At 47.2% G+C, this 23,507-nt stretch overlaps 1 long non-coding RNA gene across 1 annotated transcript in view; it reads right to left on the minus strand.

The window, feature by feature from the left end:
* Nucleotides 1-12: 12 nt before the first annotated feature.
* Nucleotides 13-23,507, minus strand: part of LOC136374866 (uncharacterized) — a 29,251-nt gene continuing 5,756 nt past the window's right edge. Inside the window, exons 2-5 of the long non-coding RNA XR_010745984.1 lie at nucleotides 1,481-2,643; nucleotides 1,357-1,398; nucleotides 1,032-1,259; nucleotides 13-855 (exon numbers count right to left, since the gene is read on the minus strand). This is a non-coding gene — a long non-coding RNA (uncharacterized lncRNA). The remainder of the gene's footprint in view (nucleotides 856-1,031; nucleotides 1,260-1,356; nucleotides 1,399-1,480; nucleotides 2,644-23,507) is intronic.

Below are 23,507 nucleotides of genomic sequence, written 5' to 3' on the forward strand. Positions count from 1 at the left end.
CAAGGTGTTGGAGGCATTACTGGCACTGAGCTCAGCCCCCATTAGGGCTGTGAGCATCCCTGGTTGCAGCAGGACAGGGATCGCAGGATGGACATGCCCAGTCAACTCCACCCTGAGGACTCTGTCCCCCCACTGTCACTTCCTGCCTAGCCCTAGCCTTACTGCCTGCACCTCTCAGGGCTTCTGGCATCATTGTCCTGCATTACAGCTCCTGCCTGCACCTGCCCTCAGGTAAACGCGGCTGGTAGCGGTGCTGTGAGGGCTGGTACACCTGTACTCTGACTTCTATCCTAGCCTGTACCCCTGATTTTCACTGTGTGCTCTAGCCCTTGAGTCCTTTACCTCTCGAGTCCTCCCTCAGTCTCTGTGTGTCACTGCAAACTCCTCCTGCTGAACCCTACTGCCCTACACCTTGGAACCAGCGATGGTCCTTTACCAGGATGCTCCAAGGACAGGCATCCCAGGGTGAGCCAGGCCAGGAATCCCCCACCGCACCCTAACCCTGCGGACTCTAAGCGAAGGCCAACAGTGTGAAGCTCCCCAGAACACAGAGATGGCTCTGAACTGCCCTGCCCAGCAAAGGCTCCGGTGCTGCTGAGGAGAAACCCTCTCCCCCTTTACTGCTGAGGGGTCCATCACGCTAGGGCCCTCCCCTCTAAAGAACCTCAACTTGCCACCTGGGACTGAAAAGGTTTTTCCCCTTGTCCCACCCACGGCTCCAACACTTAGCTTTTGGAAGACAGGCAGACAAAATCCATCCTTGACAGAAATGAACGTGTCGGCACCGTGGACGTCGAGACGTTCTCTGCATCCGCTGCCGTGTCCAGACTCGAGCTCCGCGCCTCCTCACGCTACCTAGGGTCACAAACCAGAAGATGTGACTATCCTCCTCCAGAAGACTAATCCCCGGGGCCCTTCCACACCACCTGTCCTGCCTCCCCCCTCAGATCTTCATTCCACTCCAGAGGCTGCCCGGAGGGTACCCGCAAAAGGAAAAGGTACACGCCTAGCCACTGCTGCACGCCGCTCACCTTAGGGGTCACCCTGCCTAAACGCCAACTCACCCCGCTCCCTCTATTCCTCGGCACGCCTGGGACAGCAGCAGCGCCTGCAGAGAAATAAAAAAGCAAAACAGCATGCTGAGTTACTGTGAAACAGCAACCTCCCCGCTCTGACTGAAGCATGCCACAAGGACAGCTTAAAGTGGCACCCATCTGGCCTCTGGCATCCTGGGCCTGCACATCTGGCAAAAGGACCACCTAAAAGAAAAAGAAAAGAATAGCAAATGCTTAGAGTTGCACCAGCAAGGGAGACCAGAGCAATAGCAAGTGCCTCTGTCCACCCATCCCCGCTCACCGTGCCCACGTTCACTTGACTGCTGACATCTGGCTTCACCTCCTAAAAATAAAGACAAAGAACAGCGCTGTAAGATAACCACCATTTACATCTCCCTCCCCTGCAAACACAAACAATGACTGACCTTCTCAGGGGAGCCCCCACACCCAGGATGGGCTGCTCTGCCATGGATTTTATCCAGCAGCATCTGAAAGAAAGTGAGGACACAGGTCAAAGTGCTGCAGGGTAACTTGACAGCTCCAGACGTCTTTTGGCAACCTGGGAACACCCTCGACAGGCCAGCTACACCCTACGTCACAAATTCCAACTCCCCGGGCCTTACCCTCTTACCCCTACATCCAGACTGAGCAGCAAGGCAGAGCAGCTCCGGCCCAAACACACACAGACACCCGTGACACAGGGCAGGACAAACGAGGGGACACAACAGGGACAGAAATCTCTTGGCAAGAGGAACGACCCTGAGGACCAAGAGGACTCGGGATGAGACGACCGAGGTAAGACTGAGGGTGAGCTGACCAGGCTCAGAGAACCCTGCAGCAAGAAGATGACAATGGGATGATTATCCCAAGAACCAAGAAGATGGATGCCCGAGAAGGCTACGGTCAGAACCCTCTACCTATCTTTGCATTCCTAAAAGACCTAATCCTCCAGAATGGATCGTGGCAGTGCACAGCTGTGGACACAGCTCAGAACAAGACCTGAAAAGGCACCAGACCGGATGCTTGTGAAGAGAGATGGATTCTGGTGCGTGTCTGAGCACCAGAGGCAAAGGATCGACACCCGGCTGGTATCGGCGCCGGGCCAAGGAACAGGGAGATGTTAAGAACGACGCCCAGCATCTCCAACAGGCCCTTGAAGGGCTAAGGCAAGAGACACACCACATGACACACCCAAAAGACACAGAGTGCATAACAGACAAGTGACATGACACCCACCAGGACTGCCCTGCCCTGCGCACCTCAGCACTGTGACACCTACCCTTGCACAGCCTCAGGGGTCACATCTTGGACACACCCACCTCCAAACCTGACTCAAAAACCCCTCCCGGTGACTTCCTGACCCAGCACCCCACTTTAATTCCCTCTGTGGCTCACAGCCCTCCACTTATCTCTCGGATGTCAGGGGATGACATTCCACGTCGGGTGCCAGAGAAGGCTGCCTCGCCCTCAGGGAACTTCCTGCTGTCTCTCAGTCAGGTACCATAAAGAAATCCAAACATCGAGGCGTGATCTCGGCAGATCTGCCGGCTGGTCAGTGAGGGGGTCCCTGTATCATACAATGGACCACCTGAAACACACAAACAATATATGCCAGAAGCCCAAGTTAGAGCCCTGCCTCTGGCCAAATAAGAAGCAGAGAACCCCTGTCTTTTGAAGCACATCAATTCATTAACCTAACACATCAAAACCACAAAACTTTAAATCCTTACTCAACACTAGTACGCCGTATACCCTAATCCCATCACCACAAAGAAAATCAAAACCTTTTGTCGATTACTAACATAACAAAAATTTACAACTTTTAACTGCAATAAAACCTAAAAACACCTCATTAAAAATAAAGCAATCCCATTATAACTAACCCCAAATGTTCCAAGCAAACTTCCTCCAAAACAAGTATTTCAAGTGTCAAAAGCCCCCAAGCATTTAAAATAACTACTTGAAAAATGCTCCCTACCCACCATGCCACCAATAACACAAATAAATGACTCTCTTCAGACAGTGCACGCTACCAAAACCTAAATCTCCCTAAAATCTTTAAAATAATTATAATTTAACCCAATAAAACCTTTAATCTCATTAACAAAAAACCCCAAACCAAACACAAACTAAAAAACTCCACCATACAAACCAACTACCAGCCAACAAACCACACTACGCTCTTTTCACTAGCAATTCTTACCACATCATAAAAATGGAACAACAGTAAAAACAACCATATGGAATCCCACACATCAAAGCACAAAAAAGTAAAAAGATAAACCAAAACCCATTTGCTAAACTCAAAACTGTACAATTGACCCTCACCATGACCAAAAAAAACCCAACCCAAAACTTTATCACTACACTAACTCAAAAGTAATAATCAATACCCTATACAATTAGCTAAAAAACCCCAAACTAATTAACAACATTAAACCCCCTAAACTACTAAAAAATAAACATCATTACCCCAAAAAGCTACCTAAAAAAAATCCACCATATCAATACCTATGTTCCCAAACATAAAACTAATAACCCCACCGAAATGACTGTCCTAGGGTGACTTGATGCTGCCTGTATCCCCAGTTGTGTGTTTGTGCTGTATGTCATGTTCGGCACCTTGAAGGTTAATTCTGAGGGCAAAGCAAGGAAAAAAAAGAAACAGTGCACGGTTTGTTTTAAGAAGAGAGTGCTCACTCCTGTGCACTCCCTCTCCAATATTCTCAGCTCAAGCACAGACAGACTGCAGCACAGAGAGCTGCCTGGCTCTTAGTTCCAGCTGGCTAGGGCAGAGAAGTCCCCTGCACTGGTTGTTTTCCTTTTCCTTAGGGCTGAGCAAACCTGCTGCACACTCAAAAACCCAGAGAAGCACCGAGACCTGGCACCTGCAGCCCACGGGGCCTGGGCCTCAGCATTTTATCAACACCGGAACAGCTGATAAGAGACCAAAGGAGCTCAGCTACAACCCACAGCAAGGACTTCCTGAATTCACCATCACACTTCAAAATAACAAAAGGCTTAATTATTTTGTGTTACTCATTCTTGATGCTTGTGAGCACTTGCTTTGGTAAATAAACAGTTATTTCCACTTTACTCCAAGGAAGTTCCTTCCCAAAGCAATTTAAAAGAGAGATACCCTTTGGGTTTACTTTCCAAAAAAACCCCATTCAAAAGTTTCTGCCCAAGTTTACCCTAAACTACAACAGCCAACAAATCAAACTACACAACAATAAATCAATCAAACGACAAAAATAACAAGAGCAGAAATATACTTAAATTAACAACACTAAAACCAGTTATTCCTAACTTGATAAAGCCACAGTGCCTCAAAACCATCAAAACAAAAGCATCACCTATAAATATACAAAAAGCCAAAAGATCCATTTGACTGTAAACAATATCTCCCAAATTATCCATAACTACAGAACGTACACTGTAGTCAAACAAGCTGAATAAATAAACCCCGATAAGACAGCAAACAATAATGCCATTATAAACATCAGGAAACCCGAAGAAATTAACTACATCACATTGCCTTAAACCCACCAAAACAAACACTACACACTCCCCATGATAAAAGCCACCACTAAATAAATGAAAACCTCCCCTCTACCTCACACTACAGCCGGTTACACCACTGGAAACTTTAGGAAACGTTTGAAAAATATAAGGCCCCACTGTCTTGGTTTGGGAAGACAGGTATCTGCCAGGGAAAGCTGGAGCTTCCCTTGGAATGGAGAATGTAAAACTTCCACCACCACCCTTTTTTCCCAATTATAATTTTTTCAGTTAAAAGCTTTTAGGCAAAAGATTTTGGAAATAGAAATAGCAGTTCTTTACTAATACATAACAAAACAAACAAACAAACACAACTACAGCATTGATAACGAAAACAGTACCCAGAACTTTGAGGTCTTTGCTTCACAAAAACCCAGGGCAGTCTGGTCTCGGTGCCTCTGCAGGATTCCTCAGAGCACCAAGCCGGGAACAGTGGAAAAAGAGTCTCGGTAGCTGTGGACTGGCAGAGCATGTCCCGGCAGGGCAGGGGGATGCAAAGTCACGCTGTAGCAGACGAGCAGCGCTGATGGAACTTCCCCGGCAGGGCAGGGCTGGCCCAGCTCTCGCAGGGCGGCAGAGGAGCTCAGAATTCCAGGGTGAGCAGATGGTGATAGATTTACCCAGACTGGACAGCAGGAACACCAGCGCTTTTCACCCCGGACGCTGAAAACCAGAAACCTGTCTGGGCTGCCTGAAACTGTCCGTTTTTCTGCCCCAAAACCCCACCCTGCTCCGAGCTTACCATCCCTTTGTTTTGTTAAATAGTCTTAAGTACGACATTTAGTCTCCTTGGGAACTTATGGGGAAAAAATTATTTAGAGTAAAAAGGAACAAAACCTAACCTCCAACACTGAGGAGCCACAAAGAGCAGCGGGGGCTTTGTGACAGACACTGCAGCCCCCATGGAACCCAGGGAACAGGGAACAGCTCTGGCTGGCTTGGGCTCCCAGGGCTGCCGGAGGGGTCCAGCTGACCTTGGCATGGTGAGAGCTGCTTCTCCTCCGCCCCTGGAGCCCTGGGGCTCCGTGCTTTCCTTCCCATGGAACAGAACTGTCCTTCTCCTCCAGGCACAAATGGCCAAAACTGGGATTGCACCTCCAAGTTTCTGTATATCCAGGGATTGTTTCCATATGAAACTTTCTAGGACAGACAGCTCTGGCTGGCCTTGGCCTCTTGAGGCCACCTCTCATCTGCCTTTGAAACACTGGGAGGGCTGTGCTTTTCTTCCCATGGAAAAAAAAAAAATCTTTCAAGTCCAGGGATCTATGGCAAAAACTGGAATTTGGCCTCCAAAATTCCACATATCCAAGTATAGCTCCCAGAAAAAAATCTACCAGCACTGACAGATCTAGCTTCCCTTGGCTTCCTGAGGGCCAGCTCTCATCTGCATTGAAACACTGGGGCTGTGCTTTTCTTCCTGTGGACAAGAACCATCTTTCTCATCCTGGTGCCCATGGCCAAAACTGGAATTCAGCCTCAAAAATTCCATCTATCCAAGGATCCTTCCCGAACAAAAGCTGCCAAGACAAACAGGTCTGGCTCACCTCTGGTGACTTACTTACATCTTTTAATACTGGGCTTCTGTGGTTTCCTTCCTATGGAAAAGTCCCTTCCCTCTTTTCCAGGCGCTCTTGGCCTCAAGCACTTGAGCACTATAAAGGGACACAGGAGCTCTGTGCTCACTGGAGAGGAGACTGAGGACAGCAGAGGAGAGCCCTGGGACGGATTGAAGGGTGGTTTCAGAGATGGTGGATCCTTCTGACATAGCAGAAAAGAGGCAGAGAAAGAAAAGATTAATGCAAAGGGCCACTGGGGAGGCCCAGACTGGAATCCAGAAGAGAGGAATTTCCCTCCCAGGGCAGGGCTGTGGTGCAGCACATCCCCCAGAAGGAGCCTGGAGCAGCCCAAGGCTCTGTGTGCCCAGGCAGAGGCAGGCAGGACACAGAGCTGTCAGCAGAGGAAGGGCCCAGCCAGGTGGGGCAGCCGGGGGGTGACGACAGCCTGCAGGGACAGAGGCACAGGGCATGGACACCGTAGGACAGCCTGGGCTGCACAGGGCACAGGGATGGGCAGCAGCTGCAAGGCCCTGACACAGCCAACTCCTGCAGCCCTTTGGCCATGGCTGCTGGCCCTGGGCCTGAGCCATGAGGAGGAGACAAGTGACCCTGGCAGCCCTGGGGCCTCTTTGCCTCCTTGTCCCTGCTCAGCAGCCTGGCAGGGGCCGCCCCATGGTGCTGCCCTTGGCATTGCACATCCCCACATCCCAGTGGCCCGGGAAGAGCCCTGAGCAAGGAGGGAGGGACAGGATGTGCCTTGGCAGGGGCTGGGGCTCAGGCCTTGGCCCTTGGCATTCCTGAAACACATCCAGGCTTGCTCAGCATCAGAGACACCTTTGCCTTGCTTGTCCCCACTTGTCATCAGTGCCTGCAATGTTCTGCTCTAACTGGAACCTGGGGACACTTTCTCAGTCCTGTCCCTCATTGAGACTCATTTTCACGACAAGACCCTTCAGTGTTTCAATTTCACTTTGAGTTCTTAAGAAGTTTTTTGATCACACTCTGAGGGACTGAGTCTGATGCAAACAGCACCAAAGCCCTGAGAGGGTCATTCAAGTCCTTGTGCTGTGTCTGTGCTGCTGAGCTGGGCCAGGGTCCTGGCACAGAGGCAGCTCCTGGCCATCAAGAAGAGCTTCAAAAAGACATTTCACCTGTTGACCAGCTCCTGTGCACAGCCCAGCAGGGCTGGGGCACTGCCAGGGCACCTCAGGGACACGAGCAGGGCACAGACAGAGCTCACAGGGGCTCAGCACTGGCAGGGGCTGTGTGCTGTCCCAGAGGGGGCTGTGTCACAGCAGCACCTCTGTGGCTGTGTCACAGAGCCATAGAGCAGCTGAGATGTCACAAAGAGGCTGTGTGACAGCTCAGAGTGGGTTGTGTGAGGTCACTGATTGGGCTATGACATCACAGAGTTTGTTGTGTGAGGTCATTGAGCAGCTAAAACATCAGAGATGGGAGTGAGTCCTGGTCCCGGGGTCTTGGATACAAACAGTGGCCCTTTTCCCTAAGAAACTGAACCCACCCCCCAGGCTCCTAATGTCTTTTTGCAGGAGACATTTAGCACTCCCAGACCAGTCAGGATTCCCATTTGTGGTACCTTGGGTCTGGGAGAAATCCTGATCCATCTCGAATTCTGGCCGGCGGAAGGCCGGTCCCGGGCCAAGGGTCTTGGGTACAAACGGTGGCCCTTTTCCCTGGGAAACTGAACTCACTGCCAGCGAGGAGCTCAAGCGAACCGCTCTTCCCAGAGGTCACTTGGGCCATGTGCTCAAAGTTAGAAATGCCTGTACCCCTATTCTGCATCTCTTATTATCTGAATCTAAATGCAAGCCTTTTCAGTGACATCTGAAGCACAGAAGTGCGCCAGGACAACAAGGTTGCCTGAAGCTCACCCCTAAAAAGCCGTTGAAATTTGTAGTTGAATCACACTCACAGGGCAGTCCTCTTTCTTGTTCAACCTGCAAAGTGCCTCCAGATGCCTGCTCTCTCTGCACAGGTCTTCTCAGCTTGAAGTACCACTGCACACATTACAGCCTCACAGGGACTAAAGATCCCGAGAGATGTCTCGCACAGAAAGATGTGCCAGGACACAAACATGTCCTTCATGTCTCCTTCTCATCACCCAGATTTTGGTGCTGTGTTGGACATCTTGGACATTGAATGATTAATCCAGCAAGTGTTTCCCCCTGCCACATTTAGTTGAGCGAGAGCTACATGGACAGTTTGGACTCTGCAGAACAGAAAGGATTTGAATGCACCTAATGCTGATAAAAAACTGTGCATAAAACACAGTAGTTCTGTATAGTATAGGTGCTTTAAGGAGGCAAAGCTGAGTACCATTGCTGGGATTCAGTTCTGTCTGAATTGCATAAGGCGAAGAAAGAAGCCGCAGCGCTTCTGTGTGCAGCTATCCTGTCACAGGTCTCTGAGCCAGATGTAGCCGAGAAGCTTTCCATTTGGATTCAGAGCAGAAGACAGGCAGAATACGGGCCTCCTTTGCTCCTAGTGGAAAAATGCACGACTCAGAGCTGCACGAGCTCTTTGCTGCCGTCACAGTGTTTTGTGCCAGAAGTAGACGATGATTCACCTCCAGGAGAATGAAAGTGCAACAGGATACAAAAGGCAAAGAGCGAAGCTGCAAAGTAAAGGGCTGGTGTGCACAGCCTACTGGGTGCAAGGCATGCTTGACTACCACTGGCCTGCCAGCTGAATTCAGGTGACAGTCATAAGGAAGAAGTTCAGTCAGAGTTACTTGTGCTGCTACCTTTTCCTCTTCCTTTCCTCTGTGGAAACAACTGTGCTAACATTATGGGCTCCAAGATCTAAACAACACAATAATAGATGCAGCGGAAAAGATTCAAAGTGCACGAGTGAGCTCAATGTGGCTAACGTGAGACAAGGCCCATGTAAGCTCTGCACTGGCTTTTACTTCTATAGACTTTATCTATAAGCACAGCTTCTGGACACTTGCTACGAGTATGTGACAGTGCAAAAACTGACAGCAGGTCTATCTAGAAAAGAAGATACAGAGGCACAGTGCACCACTTAAATGCTGCTAAGAGAAGGAGGTACATGAAGAACGTCTTCTGTCCTGGCACTTCCATCTGTGTGATCTCTAGCTGCCCGGACTCAGCAACGCAGAAAGTGTGTGAAAATGAGCTGGGGATATTTGGGTTCAGAGGGAAGAGTGTAGGGCAGCAAACGCCTTCTGTCATGACATGTCTCTGCCTGAACTGCAGTTGGAAACGCTTCGCAATAACAATGGACTTTGCCACTTTGAGAAAATGTGCTGATGCTATATATATATATTTGAGAAGGACAGTGCGAATCACTAGAGCGTTTTGTCTAGCTTAAGACTGCAAAGGGACTGTGAAAGCCAGCCCTGGCTTTGTGTTGTACAACTTTCTCTTTGTGAGCAGCTGCTGGACCTTTCAAAGGGGTTTGAGATCTGCCAGACTGAGAGGGTAGGATGATACATAAAGTTTGAGAAAAAGTGCCTATCTCCAGGGAGGTGGATGCAGTTCATTGTGTGAGAGCTACGTCTTTAGCAGCTGATCACACTGAAAACATTCTTAAGGGAAGAGGCCTTGCTGCAATTGCAGCTTTTGCAGCTTATAAACTGCTAAGCAAACAATGAAACGATTCCTCTTCTTTCCCTGCTACACGAAGGAGCACATGCTGTCAGTTCCAAAGATCCAGGATGCACAAAAGAACTCTCCCCCACCCTATCCCTACATGAATGGGGCCAGGTCAGGAAAGCCCTTGCCTTTATCCTGGGCACTGTAAGTGCTCATGAAAAAAACCACGATAGCACCGTCAACTTGCAAAGGAAGGAAGAAAGTACAGCAAAATCTGTGGAAGACCACAAAACAAAGATTTCAATTCTTGAGACAGTAAGTGGAGCTATGGGACCAAAAATTAAAAGGGAAAAGTGACTAAAAAGGAAATGAAAAGGGAAAATATTTGTGTCCAGGGGCCTCTGGCAAGGAGCAGGTTTCAGCTTCCTAAAATTACGAACAGTGCTAGATTTCTCCCAGACAAAAACTGTAAAAACCAAAAACCCTGTCTGGACATGGAGCGCCAACTTCCTGCTGCAAAATGACAGCAGGAACCTGGGAGGGGCAGTTTTGTTTCCCATGCAAGAGCATGGCACTGAGATTCTGCCAGGTAGAATTCAGAACGGATAAGGATTCCTCCCAGGTGCAAGCTGCCACAACTTGGAATTCTGGCTGCCCTTGCTTGGCCACACTTGTGTGGACACTCACTTCTCCTCCCTGACTCACCCCATCTCTCAGCTGTCACCCAAGCCTACCTGGATTATTCCTTCAGGTGGAGAAGAGGGAGGTTTCATCACAGGGTCCTGCAATGCTCCTGGAGGGCTCACAGGAGAGCCAAACCAAGTCTGTCCCCAGTTTGGTGAGGGGAGCTCCGTGTGACGTGAGTTGACCCCTAAAACACACCATAAGGGATGCTCAGTGTTGCACCAGCAAGTGAGACTTGAGCAGTCCCAGCTGCTTTGTCCCCCATCACTGCTCCCCTTGCCCCTTCACCTCCACTGCTGATACCCAGTGTTGTGGTTTTGAAAACAAACCAAGTGAGAGGCTCTAAGTCAGAAATAAAATTTAATGAGAAGAAAAGGAAAATAAAATAGAATAAAATAAAATGAAATAAATACAAAAAGAAAAACCAGTGACAGAGTCAGAATACAACCTGATCAGGGTGATGGAAACAGTCCAGACGAGGTGGTCTTCCTGAAACAGAAATCTTGTAGAAAGGTCTGGTAGCTCCGGTCCTCTGGGAATCCAGTGGGTGAGGGCTGCTTCTACTGTCCCAAATCCCAGCTTATATCCAGGTGAGAATGCTTGGCTCTTCCCCGTGGACGGAGCATCTCACAATGGGATGATGAGCCATGGAAGAGGGCCTTGATGGCGCATTAAAGAGAGAGAACTCCCTCTGGGAGTCATGCACAAGGCATTGATGGGCCATTAACTGAAGATGGTGATAGAATACATCCTAAACTACAACCCAGGACACCCAGCTTTATGTCCTGAAAAAAAGACTAAGAAGAGTGATGGAACATCAAGAACAGGCTAAACAACTCCACCATCCAGCAATCCACCCGCAAACAAGCCACACTACACTCTTTTCACTAACAGTTCTTATCACATCATGAAAGTGGATCAAAACCAAAAACCAAACATATAAAATCCCACACAACAAATCACAAAAACTAGTAAAAAATATAAATTAAACCAACTCACTAAACTCAAAAGTGTATAACTGACCCTAAACATGACTAAAAGAAATAACCTACACTAACTCATAAATAATAGAAATAATAGCCAATACTCTATAAATTTAACTAAAACACCAAACTCTTTAACATGAAAAAATCTAAATTACTTAAAAAAAAAGAACATCACTACCCCAAATAACTACCTAAAAAACCCACCCTATCTATACTCACGCTCCCAAAACACCAGAACAAACAAATCAAACTACAAAATTAAAAATATCACAAATAACAGCACAAAAATTACTCCTAACTCAATAAACCCATAATACCTCAAACCATCAATACAAAAACCCCACCTATAAATACGCACAAAACCAAAAATCAATTTAACCATAAACAATAGCTCCCAAATTATCCATAACTATGAAACATACATTGCAATCAAACAAGCCAAATAAATAAACCCCTATAATACAATAAACAATAACCAATTATAATTATTAAAAAATCCTAACAAATTAACTACATCACACTACCTCAAACCCACCAAAACAAACTACATACTCACCATAATAAAAACTACCACTAAATAATTAAAAGCCTGCCCTATACCTCACATTAGAGCCCATTACACCAATCTAAACTTTAGAAAACATAGCCTTCAAAAATAAAATACCCCACCAAAAAAATTCAACAAAACTCAGTTCAAAAACAACCTGATCAACACCTGAACTAAGAAATATTACAGTAAATAAATAGACCATATGCCTTATCATACACTATCTACAAACAAAATAAATCTACACAGTAAGTTATTACAAACTACCTTAAAACCACTAAACAGAAAAAACTTCCAAAAATTAAAAACTGCATCTAACAAAACACCCAAGCCACCACCAGCCAAGCTGGCCCTGCCCAATCTCAATCCCTACACACAATAAACAAAACCCCAATAACACCTATCAGGAGTCTATTAAAAAAAAATCTACTCAAATTAATTTTACCTCAAATACAAACAAACCCATCCATAAAGTTATCTTCATTCAAAAGCCAAATTACACATAATAAACACCAACAAAGTTTTAAACAAAACACTATAGACCACCAAAGAATGTGGTATTGAATAAAAAACACATATAAATACCACTATTTAATAAAGTCCCAGGTGGAGGGAGACTCCCCCCAATTTAAACACAGACAATAAGGGAAGAGGAGTTTCTTCCCTCAATTTAAATCTCTTTTTTCCTCATAACCCCCATTTTTTTTCCAGGGGCACGGGGGAAGGTGTTGGCAAGATGAAACTGCAGAGGGAAAGGAGAAAAGTCCCCCTACAATCCCGCACTGGCTCACCCAGTGCTGCTGCCTGGCACAAAGGTTTGTCCCCCGGCACCTCCTTTGGGCAACACTCCACAGCCAAGGGCATCCAGAGCCACGGAGAGAATCCCAGCAGCATTCCATGAGACACCCCCGGAGCCAAACACAAACCCCTCTGCTCCAGCAGCCCCTGCCAAAGGGAACTGAGGGAGAGCCCCTCCTCAACAGCCCTGGCAGGAGCCACCTGAGCCTTCATCATCCTCACGGCTCTGACCTTCCTCATCCTCACAGCCCTGAGCCTTCCTCATCCTCACGGCTCTGAGCCTTCCTCATCCTCACGGCTCTGAGCCTTCCTCATCCTCACGGCTCTGACCTTCCTCATCCTCACAGCCCTGAGCCTTCCTCATCCTCACGGCTCTGAGCCTTCCTCATCCTCACGGCCCTGAGCCTTCCTCATCCTCACGGCTCTGAGCCTTCCTCATCCTCACGGCCCTGAGCCTTCCTCATCCTCACGGCTCTGAGCCTTCCTCATCCTCACGGCTCTGAGCCTTCCTCATCCTCACGGCCCTGAGCCTTCCTCATCCTCACAGCCCTGAGCCTTCCTCATCCTCACAGCCCTGAGCCTTCCTCATCCTCACGGCTGGGGACTGCTCTGTCCCCTCCTCATCCTCACAGCTCACACCTGGGGCTGCTCTGTCCCCTCCTCATCCTCACAGCTCACACCTGGGGCTGCTCCCCCTCCGAGTGTGAGGGCAGGGGCACAGGGGACGTGCTGCTCATTCCCTGGACAGTTCATTGTCCCCGACCCGCTGGGGCCTTTCCTTGCTATGGATAAGGGCCCCTCTTCTCCTGCAGGTGCCCAAGGCTCAAACTGGGATTCCAGCTCCAAAATTCCCTGTGTGCGAGGTTCATAACTCCCGAGGTATTCCCCAGCAGCCGTTCGCCGTCACTGACAGTTTCGGGAGGGCTGGTGGTGGCCCAGGATGGGAGCGGCCGGTTGTCGGGCTGACGCTTTGTCTGCTCACGCTGCAGAAGGGACAGGAGCCCTCTGCTCCCTGCCAGCCCCGGGCCGGGGGAGAACAGGACACAGGGAGGACGAGCAAGGGCAGAGGGGGCACAGGAGGGGAGGCCGAAATGGGAGGGAAGGAGAGGGGAAAGGGAGAGGAACAGGGGGAAGAGGGGGATGTGAAAAACAAGGTTTAAAACAGGGGGAGAGGAGGGGGAGCCGAATCCCGTCCTGTCCCGAGCTGCGAGCCCGGACAGAACACGGCCATCCGCAACGTGCTCAGAGCGAGCAAATGGCTGGCGAGGGGATTTCCAAGGATTAAATCACTTCGGCCCCGGTCCGCCCTGGGGCCCCGCGCACCTGAGCCCACCCCAGAACCCGGCCCTGAAGCTGCGGCCCCGGCCCAGCCTCCGGCCTCTGCCTCAGAGAGCCCCGCCCCGGCCCCGGCCCCGTTCGGCGGAGCTCGGCTCGGCTCGGCTCATCTCGGCCAGATTCGGCTCTTCGGCTACGTTCGGCTATTATCGGCTGAACTCGGCAAGATTCGGCTACACTGGGACCGATGCGGCTCTTCGGCAAATCACGGCAATAATCGGCTACACTCGGCTATTTTCGGCTACGCTCGTGCAGATTCAGCACTTCGGGCGAGCTCGGCTCGGTTCGGCTGCACTCGGTGCCGCTCGCTGCGTTCGGCCAAGCTCGGCTCGGCTCGGCTCGGCTCGGCTCCCTGAGGGCGGCGCGGTCCGGCCGAGGCGCCGCAGGGCCAGCGGGGCCGGCTCACGTTAATCGCACGGAGCTCGGTGTTCTCCTGCTGCCGAGTCCCGGAGCCACCGCCCGGACACGGACGGGAGCGCGGGGCCGGGCAGGAGCTCACTGTGCCGTGACTGCATCGCGCTAATTAATGGGCACGAGAGCAGGAGGCGGGGCTCGGCTGGGTGCGGTGCCGCTCGGCTAGATTCGGCAGAACTCGGCGATATTCGGTTGAGCTCGGCAGAACTCGGCCAGACTCGGTTGAGCTCGGCCAGGCTCAGCTGCATTCCGCTCACACACCCCTCATGTCAGCCGCCAGTCATTAATTCTACCTGACACAAACTGTAGCCTCCAAAGGGCTGGCGGGTTTCTAAAGAAATACAATCTTTAACTCAAGCCGATGGCTCCTTTAGGACAAGAACGTTTACAGGTAGAAGCAATTCCCTTATCTGCATCTCATTTTTATTTAGCCCTTCCCCGAAAACTCAGCCCGTTTCCAAGGAATGTGCAGGGATTCCGGGGAAAATGGATTTCCCGGTCCGGTATTTGCACAGAGGAGCCGGGCGCAGCACACGGTCGGGAGTCAATGGAATAAACCCTGGTTGACATCCCGAAGGTTCTGGTTCACGTTCGCAGACGTGGGCTGGCACGGCCACTGCCCTCACGGCCACATCCGAGAACAACTCACCGCATCTCGCTCAATGAGCAAAATACTCAATGAGCAGAAAATCCTCTGGGCTTCAGTTCCATCTCTCACCTGTTCCAGGTGGAGGGAAGAGGGGCTTTCCTTGCACATCACAGCAGCAGCGATGGATCAGGGCTTTTTTTTTTAATTAAAAAAGGTAATGAAAATAAACCATGTCTGACATAAATATCTTTCAAAGCCATTAAAGCTTTTTAAACCCAAGAAGCCCTCCACGATTCCCGAGTTCAGTCTCCTATTCATACTGGGTTTGGTATCATGAAATCAACCAGGTCCTTAAAGAAATAATAAATCATCATGACCAAACCTCTGGCTCCTCGTCCTTGGCACTTACAGCCCGTTGTGGGAAGCTCTGAGCCTTTTTTTCCCATCCTCTATTGGAGAGAGGATGGATATTAACGACACACACGTGCACAAACAATCTTTCTGGTTCTTCCAAAAGTTAAAAATGCCTGTCGTAAAAGTTATGTAAGTAATACTGTGTCTCAGACTGCTCAAGAAAAGGGAAATTGGAGCTTTAATGTTCCCACTGAGAGATGCTGGATAAAATCTTCCCCCTGAGTTTGCACACAGTAATAACAATCCCCAAAAATGAAAACTTTAATCTCACTAACAACCCCCCCCCAAAAAAAAACCAAATAACACAAAATTTAAAGACTCCACTCTACAACCAACTACCAGCCAAAAAACCCCACACTACACTTTTTTCTCAATTCTTATCACATCATAAAAATGAAACAAAAATAAAAAGCAACCATATGGAACAAATCACAAAAACTACTAAAAAAATAAACCAACTCACTAAACTCAAACCCATTCAACTAACCCTAAACATAACTAAAAACAACCCCAAAGCTCTACCTTTATAATAATTAATAAATAATAACCAATACTCTATTAAAATAATGTTTAAAATAAAAGGCTACTTAAAAACATAAAAAAACCAAATTGAACTACTAAAATTTAAAAATCACTACCCAATAAAAAAATCTGCCTATAAAAACTCACCATATAAATGCCCATGTCCTCAAAAATAAAACTAATAAATTAAAAATAATAATAAAATAAACTGAAATACATAACAATAAATAAATAAATTTATCCCTTATCATACACCAACTACAAAATAAAATCATACAATAAATTATTAAAAACTACCCTAAAAGCACTAAATATAAAAAACTTCAAAAATCAAAAACTGCATGTAACAAAAACCACCTCATTTATTAACACCCAAAAAACTTCACTTACCAAACAAACCCTACCCAATCTAAGCCCCTGCCTGGGGCTTAGATTTAAAAACAGGAAATTTAAAAAATTTCCTTTAAATTTTTTAATTCAAAGGAATTTAATTTAAAAAAAGGAAATCGCAATAATACATGTCAAAACTCTATTTAAAAAACCTATTTTAATTAATTCTACCTCAAATACAAACAAACCCATCCATTAAGTTATCTTTACTCAAGAACCAAATTACACGTAGTAAATAATATAAAAAAATATAACAACACACTATATACCACAAAAAGCTAGTAATGAATAAAACCATATATAAATACCACTATTTACTAAGTATCACTACCACTATCTATATATAACTGTATATATGTCTAAAAATGCTTATGTACAATTAAAATATATTAATTTGAGCAGTAAGCCAACCATATAAAATTAAAAAGTCCTAAAATTATATTATAATAAGATGTCCCCTATCATCTACTTTATGCCCAAACATAAATTCTATAACTTTAAAATTGAAAAAAAATTAAAATTCTTTCAATACACAATTTATATACGATACTGACATTGTCCCCCAAATTCTCTCTCAACTCTATTGTCTAACACAAACAAAAAACCCCTTTTTTACCTAACCTCTCGTTTACTAGCTAAAAAAAGAGAAAAAATTGCCAAAACTGTAATTTCTTCTTCTAAAACTATTCAACTCCAATCCAAAGAACCAAACTAGCACTAAAAAACCCTACACCACAGCCCAAAAAGGCCCACACCACGCCCCAACAATAAAAAAACCCAAACTATGCCTGCAAAAAAACCCTCTACATTTACCAATTTTTTCTCCACAACAATAAATTATCTAATCTATAATATTATTCATTTCTTTCCTTTTGCCTTAGTACACCCTACTTAGCGCAAAATTCGATTAAGTTGGGGGGTTTTTGTCTCATGCCAGTAAACTTTTGTACCTTTGAGAATTTTCTCAGTCTTTTGCAGTGGCATATGCTTGTCTCTGATGATTTTGCAATCTTTTTCTCCAGTACTGTTTTAATGACATGATTTCTATTTTCTCAGCACTAAATGTCTGAACAGTGTAGTTCAGATAAATAGATCACAGCCCATAATCAGGCCTCGGAGATTTTCCAGAATATCTCAAGGGATAGCTATGATCAAGCCTTCAAGTACCAGTTACTTACAGCTTGATTTCTCAAAGTACTCATGAGCTTTTTTTTAAAAAAACTGTCCTTTTCCATCTCCTTTCCTATAAGGAAATAGGACCTTATTTCCTATAAGGTTTTATTCCTGCTATCACCCAATTAAAAACCCACTAAGCCTCTGTTTAGTACCTGTAGGTGCTTGAATTGCACTCTTTCCATTGAAATCACATCCGTGCTTAGGCTGCAGCCCTGGAAAGAATTCCTGCTACTGCTGCTGGGAGGCTCTGTGCTGAACTTTTGGGGAAAAAAAAATAATATTGAAGGATAAATCCAATGGAAAGCTCCGGCAACAGAGTCATTGAAAGTTTTACAGGTCTTAATTTTGTCAGTTTTCCCTTCCTTTGTTTTTGGTCTTTTTTAAAATAATTTTATTTTAAAGTGAAAGTCTGGCTTTCAGCAAACATTTATTTGAAAGTTTAGAGGGCCATCTATTCACCCCAAATCTGGTACCAGTTCTCCTTTTGACTCTATAATGATGCAGAAAATTTACAGTCATTCCTTTTGAACTTCTCCTGATCTCAGTGGTTGTGCTGACAACATTCAAAAGCTATGCTTTGGAGAAAGAAAACCTGTTTATAGATCTCATCAGATTATTTTCACTGTGGAAGAGAGGTATTAATTGGAAGTAGATTCCATTTGGGAAAGCCCTTATACAAGTTCTGACTGATACTTTTCTGCCAGATGCTCAGATCATCATCCCTTCCTAGTTGCTCCGTGAACAGCAATACAGTGTTGGGTTTTTTTCACTTTGGATCAGGTGATATGCCGGCTGGTCAGCCCTCACAAGCTCTTGTTAATTTATCTGATGGGTTTGTAGCTTTGTAATTAAATGTTGCAGTTTGCTGTAGGGTCCTTTTGCGCAGCTCTTGGTGTGCTGAAGTGCCTTCAAATCCCCTTTAAGTTATGCAGTTACTCAACAAATAGAGCAGAGGCATGTGGGTCATCCCTGTGGCACATCAGGAGCTTCTGAAAGAGTTACATATTAAAGAGCTTTTTGGTTCCATTTCTGTTTTCCTTGAGCATTTGCACAGAGGAGAAAGGTATCCTAGAGTCCACTTGCTGCTTTAAAGGTGGCATGGTGGATTAGCTTCTTGTATATATATGTGTGTGTGTGTATATACACATATATAATTAGTAATAGGTATATAATAAGCAAATAATAAGTATATTCTCATAGCATTGTAATTCTTTTTCCCTTCTGATCGTTTTGTACTTCCAGTTTGGAGGCAGTGATACCATTTTCTTGTCCATCAGCTGTGGAAAGCAGCGTTTTTTGCTGTATAACGTGGTACAATACGCAGCAACTCTGCAGCCAGGGAGTCCCGGCTATTGCTGTGCAGCAGATCTCACCTGCTTCCCCTTTGCTTCATTGAAACAGTTATTTTGTTGTTGAGATTGGACCCCGCTGTCAAATGGATCTCTGTTACAGGATACAAGATATATCAGCAGGTTTCCTTTGGGAAAAAAAAAAAAAAAAGGATATCCCATTTTGATGTGAGAAATAGACACTAAGTTCTCCTCTGCTGTTATGGATCAGCAGAGGTTTCCAATAGGTGAGTTTCTTTGGGATTGATGAAGGGCTCTGGAGAAATGTCTTGACTGCAATTGTGTTTCTATAGCCTTTTCCAGTAGCAGCTGTAGGAAAAAAGCTGTTACTTTCCCTTTTCCCTGGAGTTCCTTGAGAGAGGAAGGTGACTGTAAGTCTGGCTGTAGCTGTGGAGGTGACATCTGAGAAATAAGTCAGCATAGGCCAGCCCAGGACAGGCTCAGGGATGAGGCTCCCAACCCAAACCATTCCATGATGTGATTCCATTCCCTGATCTCTCCCTGCATTTATTTTGCATTGTTTCCTCTCAAATTTAAATTCCCAAGTTTAGATTATTCATTAAAGGAATAATTGTAAGTTATTCCAGGAATATAGAGGGGAGCATCAAACATACAAGAATCATTCCTACATCCATGAAATCGTTATTAGTTGGAAGCCTGTTCCCTCATCTCTTTCCTTGTTTAGTTTTCCTGGAAATCCTCATGATCCCACAGTTTCTCCAAGAGATCTGCTGGGATTACTGGAAGGTTTGCTCTGTCAGAAATCCAGGGGGGTCTACAATATTGTTCCTCTGCATCTTTATCCCTCACCCAGGTTTCCTCTAGGATGGTGCTGTGGGAGAAGTTTGGAATTACTGGAAATGGATCAGCTTCACCGTTTTTCTCAACTGTTTCAAAATTCTTGGAATTACCCTCAAATGTGCCTTAAACACTGCTGTGAAAGGATCAGCCAGAAGAACATCCTGAAAAGAGAAAACCACCTCCAGCAGCAGCTGGAATGATCCCATTTCTGTCCTTACCTGGTCTCCAGGTGCTCCTGCCAGGGCTCCCAACAGCCACTGCCCTTCCTGAACAAGGGTATGGAAGACATTCCTGCTCTCCATGAGGGTGAGGAGGCGGTTTGGGATGTCCTTTGCTGTGGAATCACACAACAGAGTGTAAATCATCTTCGTGCTCCCTTCCAAGCCAAACCACCCAGTGATTCCACAGCAGGATCAGCACCTCTCCCGATTCCATTCCAGAAACATCCTCCCACTAACCCAGAACTTCCCTTTTCCTGCATCTCATCAGGGATGTGCTGCCCAGTGCCCTGGGCAGGGGACGTCTCGGCACTCCAGGGATGTCTCGGCATTCCCTGGGATCTCTCGGCACCCCCGGCGTCTCTCGGCATTCCCTGGGATCTCTCGGCACCCCCGGCGTCTCTCGGCACCCCCGGCGTCTCTCGGCACCCCCGGCGTCCTCTCGGCAACCCCCGGCGTCCTCTCGGCACCCCCGGCGTCTCTCGGCACCCCCGGCGTCTCTCGGCACCCCCGGCGTCTCTCGGCACCCCCGGCGTCTCTCGGCACCCCCGGCGTCTCTCGGCACCCCCGGCGTCTCTCGGCACCCCCGGCGTCTCTCGGCACCCCCGGCGTCTCTCGGCACCCCCGGGCTGCCGCTGCCCGCCGATCCCGCTGCAGTTCCGCGGCTCCCGGCGCGGCGGCACCGGGCGCTGCCGTGTCCCGAGGCTGTGACCCGCCGGAGCCGCGGCCGCGGGCAGGATCCCGCCGCTCCCGTCCTGGCAGCCCCAAAGGATCGCAGCGGGGCCTGAGCCGGGAGCGACCCACACGGAGTCCGGATCCTGGCCCCGCACAGGACACCCGAGAATCGCCCCCTGTACCCGAGAGCCTTGTCCAGACCCAAACTCTTCCCCAGAGATCCTGAGAACGCAGCGGGGCCGGGAGAAGGATGGCGGCGGAGGCTTTTTATCTGTGCCTCGTTATACGATCGTTCCGTAGACCCGTGGTGTATGGCTCCAGGTAATCAATCCTAGGATCCGGGTGTCCCTCACATCCCGCTGTACATCGCTGCACGGTCACACACCCAGCGGCCGGCGGAAGCCCGTTCTGACCCCGCTGCCATTCCCGCAGGAAGGCCGGGTTCCGTCCCGGCTCCAGCCCCGGATTCCCGCGGCAGCCTCGGCTGCCTCGATCCATAACGCGAACTAATTCTCCCCAGGAACACAGAGGCAGCCCGAGCTGGTCCCTCCGCTGAGCGCCCATCGCCTCCTTCTTACCCCAAACTGCGCCTTCTCTCTCCTGCACATTCATTCAGATTTTACCCCAAAATGTTCATTTTGGCCAGTAGAGAATCCGCCCCAGAGCGGCGCCCCGGGACCCGCTCGGCCGAGGCAGCTCCGGTGGCCCGTGCTCGCAAATCCCGCTGCTGCCGCGTTCTCTCTCCGTGTCCCGGGACGGGACAGAGATCCCTGGGCAGGGACAGCGATCCCCGTGCAGGGACACCCGTCCCCGTGCCGGGACACCCGTCCCCGTGCCGGGACGCCCGTCTCTTAGATGTCTCTTAGACATCTCTCTTAGAAATGTCTCTTAGAAACAAGTCCTTTTTGTGTTTCTGTTCCATAAGCTTTTTGAAGGTTTTAATACCTTTCCTGTCCCTAAGCTGGCTTTCTTACCCAGAAACAGCTCCCATCTTGTCCCTAACCCATAGCTTTCACACTAGAAGGGCACGAACTAAGAGAACTATTCTCCCGGGCTCAGTGATTATGATTTATAAAAATTTTATGCAAGTACTGGAAATTGTCCCAGGTATGTTTAGAGTTTCTAGTTCAAACCACACGTTTTAGAGATTCATAATTGCACTCCGTTTGTTAGAAGAAGAGTAGGAAGTAAAGTTTTTCAGCCTCACCTTTCCTTGTTCTCCTTCAAATCAGTTACAGCACTTTAGACAATGTTCATCTGAGGTGAAGCGATACTTAAAAGACAACTGCCATGGTGACTCTAAGGAGAAAAAGCTCATTGCAATAAGCTAGGCTCTGGCACATGCTTATCACACACTGCTAGATACTGTAAGACAGCAGATAAAGGCAGGGAAGCAAAGAAATAAATCAGCAGCTTCCCAGTTACTCAGGCTGCAGCCAACAACCCCACAGCTACTCCAGTTGTAGCTAAATCAAACAGTGAGCCTCAGTCAGCAGCTACACCAGAGAGTAAGCCTAAGACACCAGCGGTCACTGCGAGGAAAAAAAAAAAAAAAAAAGCACACACACCAGTAGACGATAATCCAAGGGAGACTCCCTATCAGGAGCTCTTCAGTCAGTCTTAGATATTGCTAAAAGAAAAAAGTAGCCAAAGCTCTTCCTCTATACTAATTCCCACTTAGTAGCCAATGCTCCATAGGAACTGTTAAAAAAGGTAAAAAAGGGCTAATTAGCAATGTTAAAACCTCCCCATTTAATGCCAGTAAAAAGTAGAAAGACATCACTACCAAGGCAGAGAATCTATCTGGAAAAGTTCACCACGTAGATACCCATGTCCTCACTCAAAAGTAAAGCTAATAAAGAGCACCGAAACAATAAACAAGTAAATCAAGCTACAAAAATAGAAGTGTCAAAAATAAACTTAAATTACCAACACAAAAGAAAGCTGTTCCTAGCTCACTAAGCTCATGATACCTCAAGTGATCAGGATAAAAATGCCACCTATAAGTAGGCACAAGGCCAAAAATAGATCTAACCACAAACAGTATTTCTCAAGCTATCCATAACTATGAGACATGGGCTACAACCAAGCAAGCCAAGCAAATGAAGCCCTTACAGGATAGTGCGCAGTAGTCGAAACATAAGCATAAGAAGGCCTAACAAATTGATTATATTACACTGCTCCAGACACACCAAAGTAATAAGCACTGTGTACTCACAAGAATAGAAGCCACCACAGGATGGCTGGAGACCCACTCTGTGCCTCACCCTACAGCCTGTAACACCATTCTAAGCCTTAAAAAGCAAATTCTTTCAAGGCATAGTACCCCTAAGAGAATTAAGTCACACAATAACACTCATTTTAAAAATAACCTTATCAACACCTAAGCTAACAAACATAGCATTAAGTAAGTGGATCATATCCCCTACCATGCACCAGCTGCCAAGAAAGTGGAGAAATACAACAGACTATTAAAAACCACCTTAAAAACACTGAGCGATCTTTCAAAAATCAGGAGCAGTATCTAACAAAAGCCACCCGGCCAGTTAACACCCGAAGTTCAACCAACAGAGCAGGCCCTGCCCAGTCTGAGCTCCTACATACAGCAAATGGAGACAGAGTCCCCGGAGGACATGTAAGAAGTTTGTTTAAAAAAAAAAAAAAAAAAAAACAAAAAACAAAACAAAAAAAACACAAAAACACCAGTTTAAATCAATTCTACCTCAAGTACAGACAAACCCATCCGTGGGATTGTCTTTGCTCAAGGACCAAGTTGCACATAGTGCAATGCAGAAAAATGAAAGAACATGATATGTACTTCAAGAAAACCTAATTGTTAAGTAAGAACAATGTGTAAAT

The sequence above is a fragment of the Sylvia atricapilla genome, unplaced genomic scaffold, assembly GCF_009819655.1.
Source record: "Sylvia atricapilla isolate bSylAtr1 unplaced genomic scaffold, bSylAtr1.pri scaffold_169_arrow_ctg1, whole genome shotgun sequence".
Classification (NCBI taxonomy): Eukaryota; Metazoa; Chordata; class Aves; order Passeriformes; family Sylviidae; genus Sylvia; species Sylvia atricapilla.